At 40.5% G+C, this 14,922-nt stretch overlaps 1 pseudogene; it reads left to right on the top strand.

The window, feature by feature from the left end:
- The window catches only part of LOC105537367, a 34,932-nt pseudogene extending 21,325 nt beyond the window's left edge, over nt 1-13,607 (top strand).
- Nucleotides 13,608-14,922: the final 1,315 nt, after the last annotated feature.

The following is a 14,922-nucleotide window of genomic DNA, read 5'->3' as shown; positions in this document are numbered from 1 at the left end:
AGTTGGACACAAAGTGGGATGTTGACCAAAGGCCCAAAGATTTTTGTGCATCATCATTATCATGATAGGTAATTGAAATAATGAGAAGAATGAGATTATCCAGGGAAAATATGTAAAGGGAGAGGCCATGAACTGTGGATGGATACCAGGGAGAACATGTGAGAATACCTGGATTGTCTTTCTGTAGTTGGGGGAGGAACTAACCCTCACCAGTTCATTCCAAGAATGTCATGTTCAAGCCCCATGTGCTGGAATAGTGGAGTCCCATTTGTTGTCTTCTGAGTTTTCAGGGTCGTCTTCATTATAAATCTGGGGTCCCCTGCTTCTCACGTGGTCTTGCTGGGGAGAGAAAAGTCCCGTTTGTCTGACTCCAATGTGGAGAGTTAGGAGGTGTGCTGGCAGCTGAATAGGCCCTGGACTTGCTCAGTTTTGTGCAAAGCATAGACACTGAGATGAGCTCCCAAGCTCTCAAGGTGGACAAGATGCTAGATTATCATCATTCTGTTGGTAATGGTTTTCAGGACAAAATCCCCATTACCCAGCGGTACCCTTACTGGAAGGATTTAGAGCCAAGTGGAACAAGGCCCTTTGGGTGAAAGCTCTTTCAATTTGCCGCTGCTTCATGAAGCTAAGACAATGGGGATCACGGTGGACCACTCCACAGGGCACCGAGTGCCACTTACAGAGCACTGGGTACCAGCTGGAACATAACAGCAGCTGGAGAGGCCGCAAGTAAGACCCAGTGTTTGTCATGACTGAATAATGTTTTCAACTGAATGAATACAGGAAACAATCGAGGGTTTCAGACTGGGTAGGTAGGGAGGAAAGACAAACGTTGATGGATGAGCTAGGAGAAACTGGCATTCTCAGAGTATCCAAGAATAGACAGAGCAGGTCTAATTGGAAGATCATGAAAGAATGATGTGTAGGGCTGTTATAGAGGATGTACAGTAGCTAACTGGCATTGGAGATGAACAGAGACACAGAGATGGAAGTCACCGGTGTTAAGAAATACAAAGTGAGAGTGTTTAATGGCTTGTCTGTAAAAACACTGAAACCTCTAAGGGTCCAGAAAGGAAATCAGGGGCAGGAGATTACTATGAGCTGAGTCACCTCAAGTCTTTCATAAATGCAGGGAAGTAACCGGGAGAAAAGTAAGTGAGAGTGATGACAATGGCGAGAATATATTTGGCTAGACGTAGAGACCCTCAAAAGCGAACCAGCTTTGAGGCGAGGATGGAAGCTGCAGTGAGGAACGTGGAGCATCCCTCCCTTCCCCCTAGGCTGGCCCCTCACCCTTCCTACTCAATGAACTGTGGAGCATGGGAAAAGAATGACCTCTACCAGGAGGCTGGTGAGAACCAGGTTTTGCTAAGGCTACAAAGTGGAAAGGTGGGGGATGTATACAGAGAATGATTGACAGTGCAGTTAAAGTTCACAAGATACAGTAAAGTTAGATAAGGACCAAGAGCAGGAGACGGTGGGGAGGAGGAGTGGAAGTCCCAAGCACTAAGAGGAGTTTGCAAGCAGAGGTGGTGGGGTCTTTCAGTAGGTTCCGAACGACTGCAGATATTAGAGACATACTTGAGACAGGGAGGCTGCAAATACCCTGACTTTGGTACAACTTGTTTTTATGCAAGAACTGATGGGCATTCAACCGCATTTACTCCAGGCTTTTGAGAGGTAATGAGGGCTGCCCAAGTGTTACAAAGGGGAACCGGGACCTCATTATAGGACCTGGCTGGCTTGGGGATGTACAGTGGAACCAAAGGCTCTGATTAGATTTGCTAAGGGGTAGCAAGGGCTGGATCAGGGCAATGATGGTTGTTAGTCTCATGGAGCTTAGGAATGGCAAAAGCCCCAGGAGGAGAAATCCAGTGAGCTCTCAAACAGCCTGGTGACACTCAGAGCAATGGCACAGGCCTCAGCTAGGAAGTCGCATGAAAGGGGAGGGGTCTTGTTTTCAGCAGGGAAGTGTCTGTGGTTTTAGCAGAAACTTTGCCTCCCCTCCGCATTCTCCTCTGGGAAGGTGCACTTGTGTCAGTTCCAAGGCCAACGTGAGTCTTCTTGCAGAGCACTTCCAACAACAGAGCTGATTTCCATGGTTAAATATTTAAACCATACTTTTATATGCAGTTTAATTTCTGTTATGCTGTTCTCTTCTAAAATAAATCTAACATGATTTGGCTTCCATTTCATTTCAGGGTCATGGAAATTCAAGAATTCAGTTGTGTGGCAGAAATGCTTCAGCTGTGCCAGTGTTTTATTCTTCTATGAGTACTGCAATTGTCATTTTAAATCTAGAGTTTTAAACAGAAATTCTAGAATGAGTTTCACCTATCAGATAGCAGGTGAGTCCTGGAACTTCATCTTTTATTCAGAAAAGCTGCCATCATTACAATTATTCCTAGAATAGTTGCAATTATTTCTAGAATTGACTCCTGTGAGTAAATTAGGATTTGTTAACAAAAACCATACCTATCTCTTAGCTAGAACAAAGGCCCAATTTAGCAAATTACTAAAGTTGGTTTTTAAAGAGGTAAAGAGAATACAACACTAACCAAGATGCTTAGAATGCTAGCATTTTCTTCAACGTCTATGTAGTTGATTTTAAAAATATACCAGTTATTTTGTTAATGTATCCACTTAACCACACTGAATATACATACTTATTTACAAGAAATAAATGTATATTTACAAGAGCTTTATCAAAATATAATTCTCATATCATACAATTTACCCATTTGAAGTTTATATTTCAGAGGCTTTTAATATTTTCACAAAGTTGAAAATCTTAGAAAATTATTTTTGTAAAAATCAAAAAGCCTTGCCCAGTCGCCTCCCCGTCTGGGAAGCGAGGAGCACCTCTGCCCAGCCGCTGTGCAGCCTTCCAAGTGTGAAGTGACAGCCTTATGTGTGATCTTTTCTGTCTTCCCCAAGTTTGCATTTTCGACATTAAAGTTTACTTTTTAATTAAAAAAAAAATCAAAAAGCCTTGAAAGAGTTACCTGATTATTATCACTGAGAAGTTTATTTTCACAGAACACTTTATTTAATATTTATTTTGAATTAATTCAAATGAAAGCTGCCTTTGGTTAAACAAACAAAAGTACTTTTGATATTTATTTTACCAAAAAAAAAAAAAGGTAAAGAACGATTTCCCACAAATAACTCACCAATGGATTTAAAATCCTTGTGCAAAACTCTGTTTTGGAGGTAGCATTCTTGTCCTAAAAGAGAGTCTGAATGCTAGCCACTTCCACCTCAATGTGATCAGAAAAGTTCAAAGGATCCTCGAGTATTCCTCTTTAAAGGAGAAGGCTCCTGTGTCATGCTTCCCGTAGGGGTGTTTGTGTGAACAGCCGCTGCATTGCATCTGTGTGTGCTGCTTGAAATTCACTTCACTGCTCAGGATCTCAATCATCTCAAAGGTAAACAAAGAAGCTGGATTACTTTTTTCTAAAGTTTGTTCATATGCAATGATCTTTTTGAATTATTCCTGTGAAGTCGAAAGAGCACTGAATACGGGAATGCATACATTAACTGTGCATATTTTTCCTCTAAGATTGCAACAGAGACTATCACAAGGCTTTTGGCAACCTGAGGAGTCCTGGATGGCCAGATAACTATGACAAGGACATGGATTGCACCATTACTCTCACAGCCCCCCCAGAACCACACCATTTCCCTCTTTTTTCATTTGTTTGGCATTAAGAACTCAGTTGAATGCAGAAATGATTTCTTGGAGGTAATACACATTTGAATATCATTTAAATGAATTATTTAAAAGATGATGGATCACTTAAGATTTTACACCTTTTCTCTAGTGCTGCTAATACTCTATGATTCTTATTTGTTTCATTAATTTGTTCATTACATTTTAATTCCCTAAACATTTACAGAGCACCAGTCCAAACACTGGAAATTGGGAACCTTAGGGCCCTCGGAAGACTCCTAATCTGGTGGGAAGGACAGATGGGGTATAGCCACTTACAGCACAATGTGGAAAGGACTAACTGAGTCCAGCAGGGGTAGGGGTTCCTAACTCAGTCTGGGAACTAGACGGCTTCTTTAATAGGGCAATATGTAAGTTGAGACCTAAAAGGATCAGAAGAAAGTCTAAGAACAATATGCTGATTCTGTAAAATGAAACTGAATGATACTAAATAGCTCACCTAATTTCCCTGACACCTACAGTAAGTTTGAGGCATCATCAGCATCCTCTAAAGACAAGTGTTTACTTGAATAAGTGCTCCCTGGTTGCAGGAGGTATGGTCTGTCCTTTCTCCACTACAACTCCAGAGCTCTAATTTGGACACAGAAGTGACTTTGCTGTTTGCCCACCCTCCACCCATCCGCCCTCCACTCCCACCCCAGGACACAGTGAGAGAGAAGGCCCCCTTGAGCCTGGATCAGGCAGAGCCACGCCCCTTGTGGGCCTGAACCTTTGGAGTCCTCCAGAGCCCCCGATGAGCTCCCTCTGTGCTCTTTCTGCCCCATCACCTGCATTGGGAATGTGAGATGGAACATGAATATCATCACTCATAGGCAGGAGATGGTCTGAATAAGCCTCATCTGATGCAGACCCAGTGTGTGGAACTCAGCACCTGCGTTTTGCCAGAAAAACCCCAGAGCTCATGGGGTTGTGACCTTTGCAAGCCCTGTTGAAAATGCATTCATCCTTAGGAAATAAACTCAGGTGGAACCTAAGACCCAAAGGAATAAGGATGCTGAGTTCCTCTGAGAGTGGAATTTAAATCTAAACCTCATCCTGATGCTCTCTAAATTGGCTTTGTTTCACGATACAAGAGACTTCAGTAAGGTTTCCAAAAAGTTTGCTTGTTCCGCTACACCTGATCTGGAGTTGTATTTTTTATTATGTTTTTTCTCGCTGCCTCTTTGATCAGGTCTTCATTCAAAATAAGCTGCCCAAGATGATTTGATCTTTGTAGCATATGTAATTGTACCAGTGTATGCAGCAGGCGCCTTTCCTTCTGTGGGAGGATTCTTTCCAGTGGGCTTCTGTTCAGCTGCTAGTTTCTTGGTAGCTGCAGCTTTTGTTTCCAACAAAACATATTTTCTCGCCTGCAACCCACCTCATCTGATTTGGCTTCTAGAGCTGCTGTCACCTTCTGCCCAGCCTGGTGAGGAAGGGTGTTCTAGCACATGGTCTTTGCCTATGGGTTTAGCTTCAACATGATTCCTGATGCAGAGTTTTATCATCCTGGAAAGCTCTCCCCTTTGGAATTCATCTAAATCCTTTATTAATCAATAGCCTTAACATGTAGCGCCATAAATAATACTCAGAGTAAGCTCATGCCTTTTCTAAAAGAATATTCACATGATAGGAAACCAAAAGATGTATGTAGCAGGGAGGAAACGAAAAGACAAACACAGTATTCTTTGTGCCAGTCAAGTTATTCAACTTGGACCTATGTACCTCTGTCACCATGGAGATTCATATATTTATATGAAGCATAAAGCAGAAAGAATGAGGGGAGTGGGATCTGGAGGAAAGATGGAATAAACCCGTTAGGTTGGAGTCACAGTGCAACTAACTTTTAACTCACTCCAGCTTGAATGGACCATTATTGATCAGAGTCAACATTTGCCATTTGCCTGATAGATGCTGGGAAGCAAAGCTTTGCTTTCCAGCCATGGAGAGTGAGAACTATTCCTCCTCGCTGTCCTTCCTTACTCCATAGAATGGATCTGAAACTTCCTGTCCCATAAGCAAAGAAAGGAAACCACAGCTTAGGCCTGTAAAATGTAGCTCTGTCTGGCTCTCAGTGGGAAGACTGTGGGCATAGTTTCTTGGCAGCTGAACCAGGAAGCCTCAGCATTCCATTCTTGTGAACTGCAGTGGGAACGGAAATGTCTGACTGAGGATTCTGTGTTACTACCAAGCGAGGGCCGAGCTCTAGACCATGCCTGGAATCTGCGATTGTTTTCATGCCTTCACCTCCCCTTTCAGGATCCTCTGATATCCCAGGGATGCCTGCTGCTCTCGGTGGCCCCGTTCCTCCTAGGAGAGGAAAGTGAATAAGACAAGTTATCGGCAGTGTCAGTGGAAATTAGTATCTTGCTGCTCCTCTCAGAGCAACACCATTTTAAAAGAGGACCCCTAGGTTAAAACACCCAAACTCAAGAGTATAGTGGTGGCAGGTCTTAAATATGACAGCCCTGCCATCTATGAGTGGATAACTGGCTACTCTGTCACGGCAACTCTACTTTGTTTAAACACTTAGCAGAATAATCCCTGAAGCACTAGAAAGGCATTATTCTCTCCCATGGGCTACTACATAGACCTAAAAGGAATCTCCCCTGATCAACACAGCCCAGCAAGATCAGACTGTCTTGATTCTGTGACTTAAGATACCAGCAATTAAACAAATTTTAAACCATGGAATTACAAATGGAAGACAGGAACTTCCAAAAAACGAATACATAGATCAGTAAAATCAGCATTTCTACGTGTCAGGCTGGTTCCAACATACATTGCCTGTGTAACGTTTCCTTAAGAAGCGTCGAGAGCCCTCCTGGAAGCAGGGCTGGTTGTGAATGCAGGGTAGGAGCCAGGCTGAGGGACAGAAAGTGGTTGAATTCACAGTGTGGTTCTCTCTTCTCCCAAAACACCAACTCATTTCCTGTTTTTATATGTGTCTACTCAAAAATGAGGAGTTGAAACAAAAAAGCAACAAGGCCTCGAAATGTGTTTTTAAAACACATTTAACAACAGTCAGAAGTTGTACAGATTTATAATTCTGTCCTTCACCCATACAGAAATTCCTTTTGTTCTGAACTTTATTATACTTTGCACTGTATTTTTTTCATAGCCCCTTTACAGTTGAGTAATTATCAATGGGAAACCCGTGACACACACACACTATGAAAAACGTATAATAGTTGACTGGAAACAGGGCAGGCAACATTGCCCCCACCCATCCCTACCCTTTAAAAATTCACTTTACCTACATTCTTCCAAATGTTTCCCTAAAAGCAAAGGTTGCAGGATCATAGCACAAACTATTGTATAAAAAAAAGCAGTCTGATGTTTTAATTGCTGTAGGTTAACAGATATTTCTGAATCCAAATACACATGTTTTTTGATCTACACATGGAACATTTTTCCCCTTTGCAAGTGAAGGTGACTTCTGCATGTATTTTCAGAAAACCCTTCATTCTTAGGTATATAAGAAGACAAAGCTTTTCCGAAAGTGTCATCATTCAAACTGTCTCACATTGTAATGTATATACATTGGAGAAGAAAGTGTAAGTTTAATAATGAATGACTCCTTCCTAAGGGTGAGAAATGGAAGTAACAGCAATTCACCATTACTGGGCAAGTACTGTGGAACTCTGCTGCCAAACCCCGTCTTCTCTCAAAATAATGAACTATACCTACAATTTAAGAGTGATAGTGTAATTTTCAATCGTGGATATGAAATCATCTGTACCTCATCACCCACTGGTAAGACATTTGCATTTTGTACGGGAAAGCAATGTAGGTGAGAAAAACATAAGGTGTCTAATAGAAAAAGGCAAAGTAACCTTATATTTTTAGCTACCTGTGTACCTGATTAATTCATGTTAAGAATAGAGATTTTTAACAATGAAGGTACACATTACCTTTTTGTTGTTGTTGTTGAGATGGAGTTTCGCTCTGTCACCCAGGCGGGAGTGCAGTGGCACGATCTTAGCTCACTGCAAACTCCGCCTCCTGGGTTCAAGTGATTCTCCCACCTCAGCCTCCCGAGTAGCTGAGATTACAGGCGCACGCCACCACGCCCAGCTGATTTTCGTAGTTTTAGTAGAGATGGGATTCTGCCATGTTGGCCAGGCTGGTCTTGAGCTCCTGACCTCAGGTGATCCACCCATGTTGGCCTCCCAAAGTGCTGGAATTACAGGCATGAGCCACCACACCTGGCCAGATTAATTTAAATTCTACATTTATTCATTATTTCCGTTTATAAAAGAATATATATTCATATATGAAGCATATATAAGGTATGAAGATTTAAAAATCTTCTTTTGTAAATTCAATTTTGTTAGACTTTTTGGCTTTTGGTTTCACCATCAAGGAAGTTCTTTGAGAATTTAAGGAACAATATTTACCAGAAATCCAACTGATGAACACATTCTGGCATATATATGAGTGGTTGTGCTTCTCGCAGGCCCTGACATTTGTTGGCAGTCCTGGAGAGAAATTGCTTTTTTAAGGTAGTAAGTATCTTCTCACATTTTTGGTTGGCCACTTATCAAACAGCTAAAGAAAATTTAAGTCATGTCAATACATTTAATGCAAGAGAGGAGGAACACCTTTATGAAATGTCCTGAAATACCAAAATACCTTCAAAATAAAAAAGATAAACAGAAATCACTTTAAATATCTTAAGAAAATGGTTCTATTAAGATAATCATGGGTAATGGAATCTTGGCACCCAAAGGAAGATACAGATGACTTCCAATGCTGAAATGTTATCAGCCTTATCAGGAAATAAAACACCAACATTAGGCTGGGTGTGGTGTTGCACACTTGTAATCCCTGGGAGGCCAAGGTGGGTGGATCACCTGAGGTCAGGAGTTCCAGACCAGCTTGGCCCACATGGTGAAACCCTGTCTCCACTAAAAATACAAAATTAACTAGGCATGGTGGCGCATGCCTGTAATCCCAGCTACTCGGGAGGGTGAGACTGGAGAATCACTTGAACCTGGGAGACAGAGGCTATAATAAGCCGAGATCACACCACCGCACTCCAGCCTGGGCGACAGAGCAAGACTCCGTCTCAAAAAAAAAAAAAAAAAAACCCACCAAGATTCATGAGTTGCCCAAAGTGCTCCGCTAGACTGAGGTGGAGGTGGGACTAGACCTCAGTGGTCAGAGGCCCAGCCAGGTGCTCTGTAACTATGCCAGCTTCTTCCTGTCCTGGAGGCGATCTGGATCTCCACAGATATGTAGTCTATATGTAGTCTAAATCATGACAGCTTTCATATACAGATTAACAAATTGAACAAATTAACACCAAAACTGGAAGTAGTCGACCTTAAGTATGTCCGTTATTAGGCTGGTAAAGTCACTTTTATAATGAAGTCATTCCTGCCACCACCTACAGTAACACACTCCCTTTGGTTTAGCGCTGAATTTTACCTCTAATTTTACTTCACTCACATCATTAGCATCAACTCAGGGCATGCAAACATCTCTGCCCCATCGAAAGCACAGAGACAACAACTTGATTTTCTCCCACAGTTACTTTATCAAGTTTTTTTTTTTTTTCCCCATTCTGCTCTCAACCCCCAATTTTCAAAGTACAGTCCTGGAGGAACTTGTCCCTGGGTCATGATATGCAGTCAAAGGCATGTGTGTTGAGGATGGAAGAGGTGGAGGGCGATGGGAAGAGAGGGGAAGGGAGGAGAAAGGGTGTAGCCCATTGAAGAGGAACAGGAAAAGGGGTTTCTGCCCCCATTATTCTTGCAAAGAGTCTCAGCACCTTAAGAAAATAAAGTCTTATTACCTAACAAGCCAGACTGAATGGGGGTTTATACATTGTTGAATCAAACTTCCTGTCCTGTTTTCCTTCCAGGATGTGCAAGGAAATGTGTGTTTTTATGGAGACAGAGGCTCATTCACCAGCCCCGGCTATCCAGGCATGTATCCAAACAACAAGCACTGCGAGTGAGCCCTGTTAGCTCCTGCTGGAAGGCTTCTCACCGTCAACTTTTACTTCATTAGCATTGACGATCCAGGAGACCGTGTCCAGAACAATCTCACACTACAATGGGCCCAATGTCAGCTCTCCATCCTATGGACCATACTGCAGAGGCGTGAGTAGAACAAACATTTTATATTCCCATTTGTTATTTTTAGACAATGAGAGTCACTTAATGTAGACTTTTTTTTTTTTTTTGAGACAGTGTCTCGCTCTTGTCACTCAGGCTGGAGTGCAGGGGTGCAATCTCAGCTCACTGCAACCTCCGCCTCCCGGATTCAAGCAATTATCCTGCCTCAGCCTTGTGAGTAGCTGGGATTACAGGCGCCTGCCATCATGCCCGGCTAATTTTTGTACTTTTAGTAGAGACGGAGTTTCGCTATGTTGGCCAGGCTGGCCTTGAACTCCTGACCTCAGGTGATCCTCCCACCTCAGCTTCCCAAAGGGTTGGGATTACAGGCGTGCGCCACCGCGTCCGGCCTAGTGTAGGCTTTTAAAGGCGGACACATGCACATGAGTACAAAGCACAGCCTTTAACAGATTGAGCAGTTTTCCGACTTGCCTTTCTATTCTTGGAGCATGAGTGCCATCTGGTGGGCATTGCATTAAATTACTATTAATAGTTACCAAAATCAGCTCTGCGTCAGAATCACCTGTGGAGTTACTTACATTAGACTTCCAGTTCCCACAGAAACCTATTGAATCAAGATTTCCCGGGGAGGAGCCACAGCATGCTGTTTTTAAAAAGCTCCCTCTGTGACATCAGTGCACTGCCTAGGGTTGAATACCCATGTTTATTTCTGCATAAATAAAAGCATAGAAAATTTGGACACGTGACTCTATTTTATCTACCTCTTGCTGAAAATTGCAGGAATTCTTTGAAGAAATGATGACTGATAGTTTGTTTTTGTAAAGTTCTGATATCTTCGCTCAACAACTCAGAATCTGATGTTGATTCAATATTGCAGGCATCTGTGCTTATGGTCCTCTCATTTTATGTGCAAGTAGATACTTAGAGTACGGGCTCACACCTGTAATGCCAACACTTGGGGAGGCCCAGGCAGTTGGATGACTTGAGGTCAGGAATTCGAGATAAGCCTGGCCAACACAGGGAAACCCCGTCTCTACTAAAAGGACAAAAATCAGCCAGCATAGTGGCACATGCCTATAATCCCAGCCACTTGAGAGGTTGAGGCAGGAGAATCGCTTGAGCCTGGAAGGTGGAGGTTGCAGTGACCCGAGATTGCGACCCTGCACTCCAGCCTGGGTGACAGAGCCAGACTCCATCTCAAAAAACAAGTGAGTAAGTAAGGGAAAAGTGGCTGTTGGCAAGTGGGTATCTGTTTCTAATTTTTCTGCTCTTTAATCACTTAGGCTTTGTAATCAAACTAGACAGAGAATTATATCAGCTGGAAATCTAGATAGTTTTTAAAATATATGATTTATAAAATTGATAAATGCTATTTTCAGAAGTATCAGAAAATAGACTAATTTTTCTGACACCCCAGCATTCTCATATATTCTTAACACCTTTCTTTGAATATACTTGCATATATTTTACATGCATATTTTTTACTCTTTGATGGTGTGTTTTTTCCACTTACCAACATATCATTAATATCTTATATTAATAAAAACATTGGTGCATCATATTTAATTTTTGGAGAGTATTTCATTGCATAAGCGCAGCCTAATGTATGTAACGAAGCCCCTCTAAGTGGACATTTAGGTCTCTCTAACTTTTCACAACTACAGACGACACTTAATAAACTTTTTGGTAGTGATATCTTTATACACAGAGTTACATTACTTGGTGAGAAATGGTGATCACAGGACCAGCAGATACTGTATCACCGGGATGCATAGAAGACCCACAGAGACCCCAGTAAATGTGCCACACATCAGATTTAGAAGCTAACCAGCTCTTAGACATTGAATTGAAATTTACAGGCATTTCAAAAGGGAGGAAAAGAGATGATTTTAACAATATCATGACTTTATATCGATAGGTTTTTTTTTTTTTTGTGGGTATGGTTTTCAGTGGCTTGCAAACATACAACCCCATTTGATCCCCACAATGACAATCCCATAAGGTGGAAAGAACAAGTATATCCTGGACTTTACAGATAAAAGAAAACTGAGTCACTGAGAGAAGTGATTGCCATTTAATCCATTGCCACATTAAGTTGTAATACACAGCGAGATACATCAATTTTTTAAACCGTTGGTATTTTAAACGTATCACAGTATTTTCCCAGTTTTACATTTTCTTTTATAAATATGGATATAATTTCATGTCTAATTTTTTTTTCCTTAAAGGTACACTGATTTCTTTAACACTTTCTAAATGTTAAGCATAAATTTAAAAGTGTAAAACATAAGTATAAAACATAAAGTCAATTTACCTAGAGGTAGCTCTTATTTTGCTAATATTTACATACTTACAACTTTCTATAAGTATGTAACTTTTTGTAAGTTGTAATATTTTGCTAATATTTACATACCTAAAACTTTTACATTTTACATACATACATATTTACATGCATACATATTTACATACATATTTACATGCATATTCACATACAAAAGTCATATTTTATGTTATGGTAAATAATATATGGAAAAAATATGGTAATATATGGTAAATAATATATGGAAAAAAAGTATTTTATGTTATGATATTTTATGTTATGGTAAATACCATTGTTCACAGGGAAATCCTGTATCCCTTGCAACTACAGAATATGAACATCAAGCAAATGAAAGAATAACGGGAAAAACATGGAGAATCAAAGGACATTCTAAAACTTCTGTTGACTGTCTACACTAGTTTGTCAATAGAAAAGAAGTTGTTGAAATTTGGAAGCAGAATACAATGAAAGTAAAATGTAGATGCGCATAGGAATAAAAATATTGTATATACCTTGATATATCTCTTACAGAGAAAAATCTACACTCACTTGAAAAAGTGAGTATCTTGGAAATAAGTCTGTGTTTTGATGACTTGGGGTGGGGCTGAGGCAGGAAAATCCAGTAATGTAAGCATCATGAGAGCAGGGCTTTTTGCTTGTTTTGCTCATTTTTTAATATCCCTAGTACTAAAAACAATACCTGCAGTGTGGCAGTGCCTTGATCAATATTTGCCAAATGAATGAACAGAAAGTGAGAGAAAATGGGGACCCATCTATTCCTCCCAACACATACACAAACACACACTGTTCCACAGAAGTATATGAAAATAAATCCCAAGAGGAAACTGTAAACATTGAGGATGAAAATAGTATACTTTACTTAGTGCGATCATTTCACTTACATATGTTTCTTTAAGAAAAATTAAATTTGCAGTAAGAACTTGAAAAGAAGTTCAAATTTTTCGATAACAGTTTTATTGAGCTATAATTTACATACTATACATTTATATACATACAATTTACGTACCATACAATTCACCTCCTTAAAGTATACAATTCAATGGTTTTTAGTAGATTCACAGAGTTGTGTGGCCTTTATCAGCACAGCCAATTATAGGACACTTTCATTACCCCCAAAAGAAACCCCATACCCATTAGCAGTCCTTCCCCCTTTTCCCTCAACTTCTCATGCCCGGAAATATTTCTTTGTAAAGCATTTGCATTCATTCTTTGCAAGGTTACTTCAAGAAATATATGCAGGTTCACCGTAAATTCTATAAAATTTCTTTATGTGGTACTTTGTTACTAGGCTAACATTTCTAGAAAAAGGTCCAAATATGTGAAGTATATAATTTGGTACTTTTTCTTTCAATTTTAGGACACCAGCATAGCTCCCTTTGTGGCTTCTTCAAATCAGGTCTTTGTAAAATTTCATGCTGATTATGCACGGCATCCATCCACATTCCTATTAACTTGGGACAGCTAAGTGGGTAACTCAGCACGTTCACTCAGCACTTTCCTTCTACAGCATGCTGGACAGGACTTCGTCATCTTTATACACGACCCCTGCCAATGCCATGGAGAATAAGCTGAACTTTTATGATTTTCACCAAACCATGGATAGAATCAATATTTGTAGGTGGGGCGCAGTGGCTCATGCCCGTAATCTCAGCACTCTGGGAGGCTGAGGCGGATGGATCATCTGAAGTCAGGCGTTTGAGACCATCCTGGCCAACATGGTGAAACCCCATCTCTACTAAAAATACAAAAATTAGCCGTGTGTAGTGGTGGGGGCCTGTAATCCCAGCTACTTGAGAGGATGAACCAGAAGAATTGCTTGAACCTGGGAGGTGGAGGTTGCAGTGAGCCAAGATCACACCACTGCACTCCAGCCTGGGCGACAGAGCAAGACTCCATCTCAAAAAGAAAAAAGAATCAGTATTTGTACATTTTCTTGAGCATAGAATATACTTTCTTTAGTCTTGAGTGCACATTTCATTCTAATATTTTGAGCTGAAATTAAAAAAAAAAATCTTGGAAAGACTTGGAAATGATTATGGCATATGTGATGTACATTTTCCAAATTTAATAATAATAGCCAAGGGCAGTGGCTCATACCTGTAATCCCAGCACTTTGGGAAGCCATGGTGGGAGGATTGCTTGAACCTAGGAGTTCAAGATCAGCCTGGGCAACCCAAAGTGAGACCTCATTTCTACAAAAAATACAAAAATTAGCCAGGTATGGTGTCATGGATCTGTGGTTCCAGCTACACAGGAGGCTGAAGCAGGAGGATCACTTGAGCCCAGTAGGTTTAGGCTGCAGTGAAACCCTGTGAACCACTGTATTCCAGCCTAGGCGACAGACTGAGACCCTGTCTCAAAAACAACAACAACAACAAGAACAAAAGTTAATGATGATATAAAAGAATACATTTCACATGAATGTTCAATTAGGTGTAATAAATATTATTGAATTGTACACAATTATGCTGCATTAATTTTTGACTTAAAACTCTGTCTTTCACTATGGGGCATATATACAATTTCAAGTTTAATTTTTACATTTTGGAAAAGAATTTAATATACATATGAATCTTCCAGAGAATCAATTCTGGAGCCAAGCTGCTTGAGTTTGAATTTTAATTTTACTAGTTAAGTGCTTACTTAATCTCTCTGTGCTCAGTTTCTTCATTTGTATGAGGGGATTATTGTACCTGTCCCACAGGGTTGCAATAATTATGTATATATGTGTAAAGACTCAGAACAATACCTGGAAAATATTAAGTAATCAATCAGTAAAT

This window comes from Mandrillus leucophaeus, unplaced genomic scaffold, assembly GCF_000951045.1.
Source record: "Mandrillus leucophaeus isolate KB7577 unplaced genomic scaffold, Mleu.le_1.0 Scaffold1711, whole genome shotgun sequence".
Taxonomy (NCBI): domain Eukaryota; kingdom Metazoa; phylum Chordata; class Mammalia; order Primates; family Cercopithecidae; genus Mandrillus; species Mandrillus leucophaeus.
This window is presented reverse-complemented; position numbering and strand designations above follow the sequence as displayed.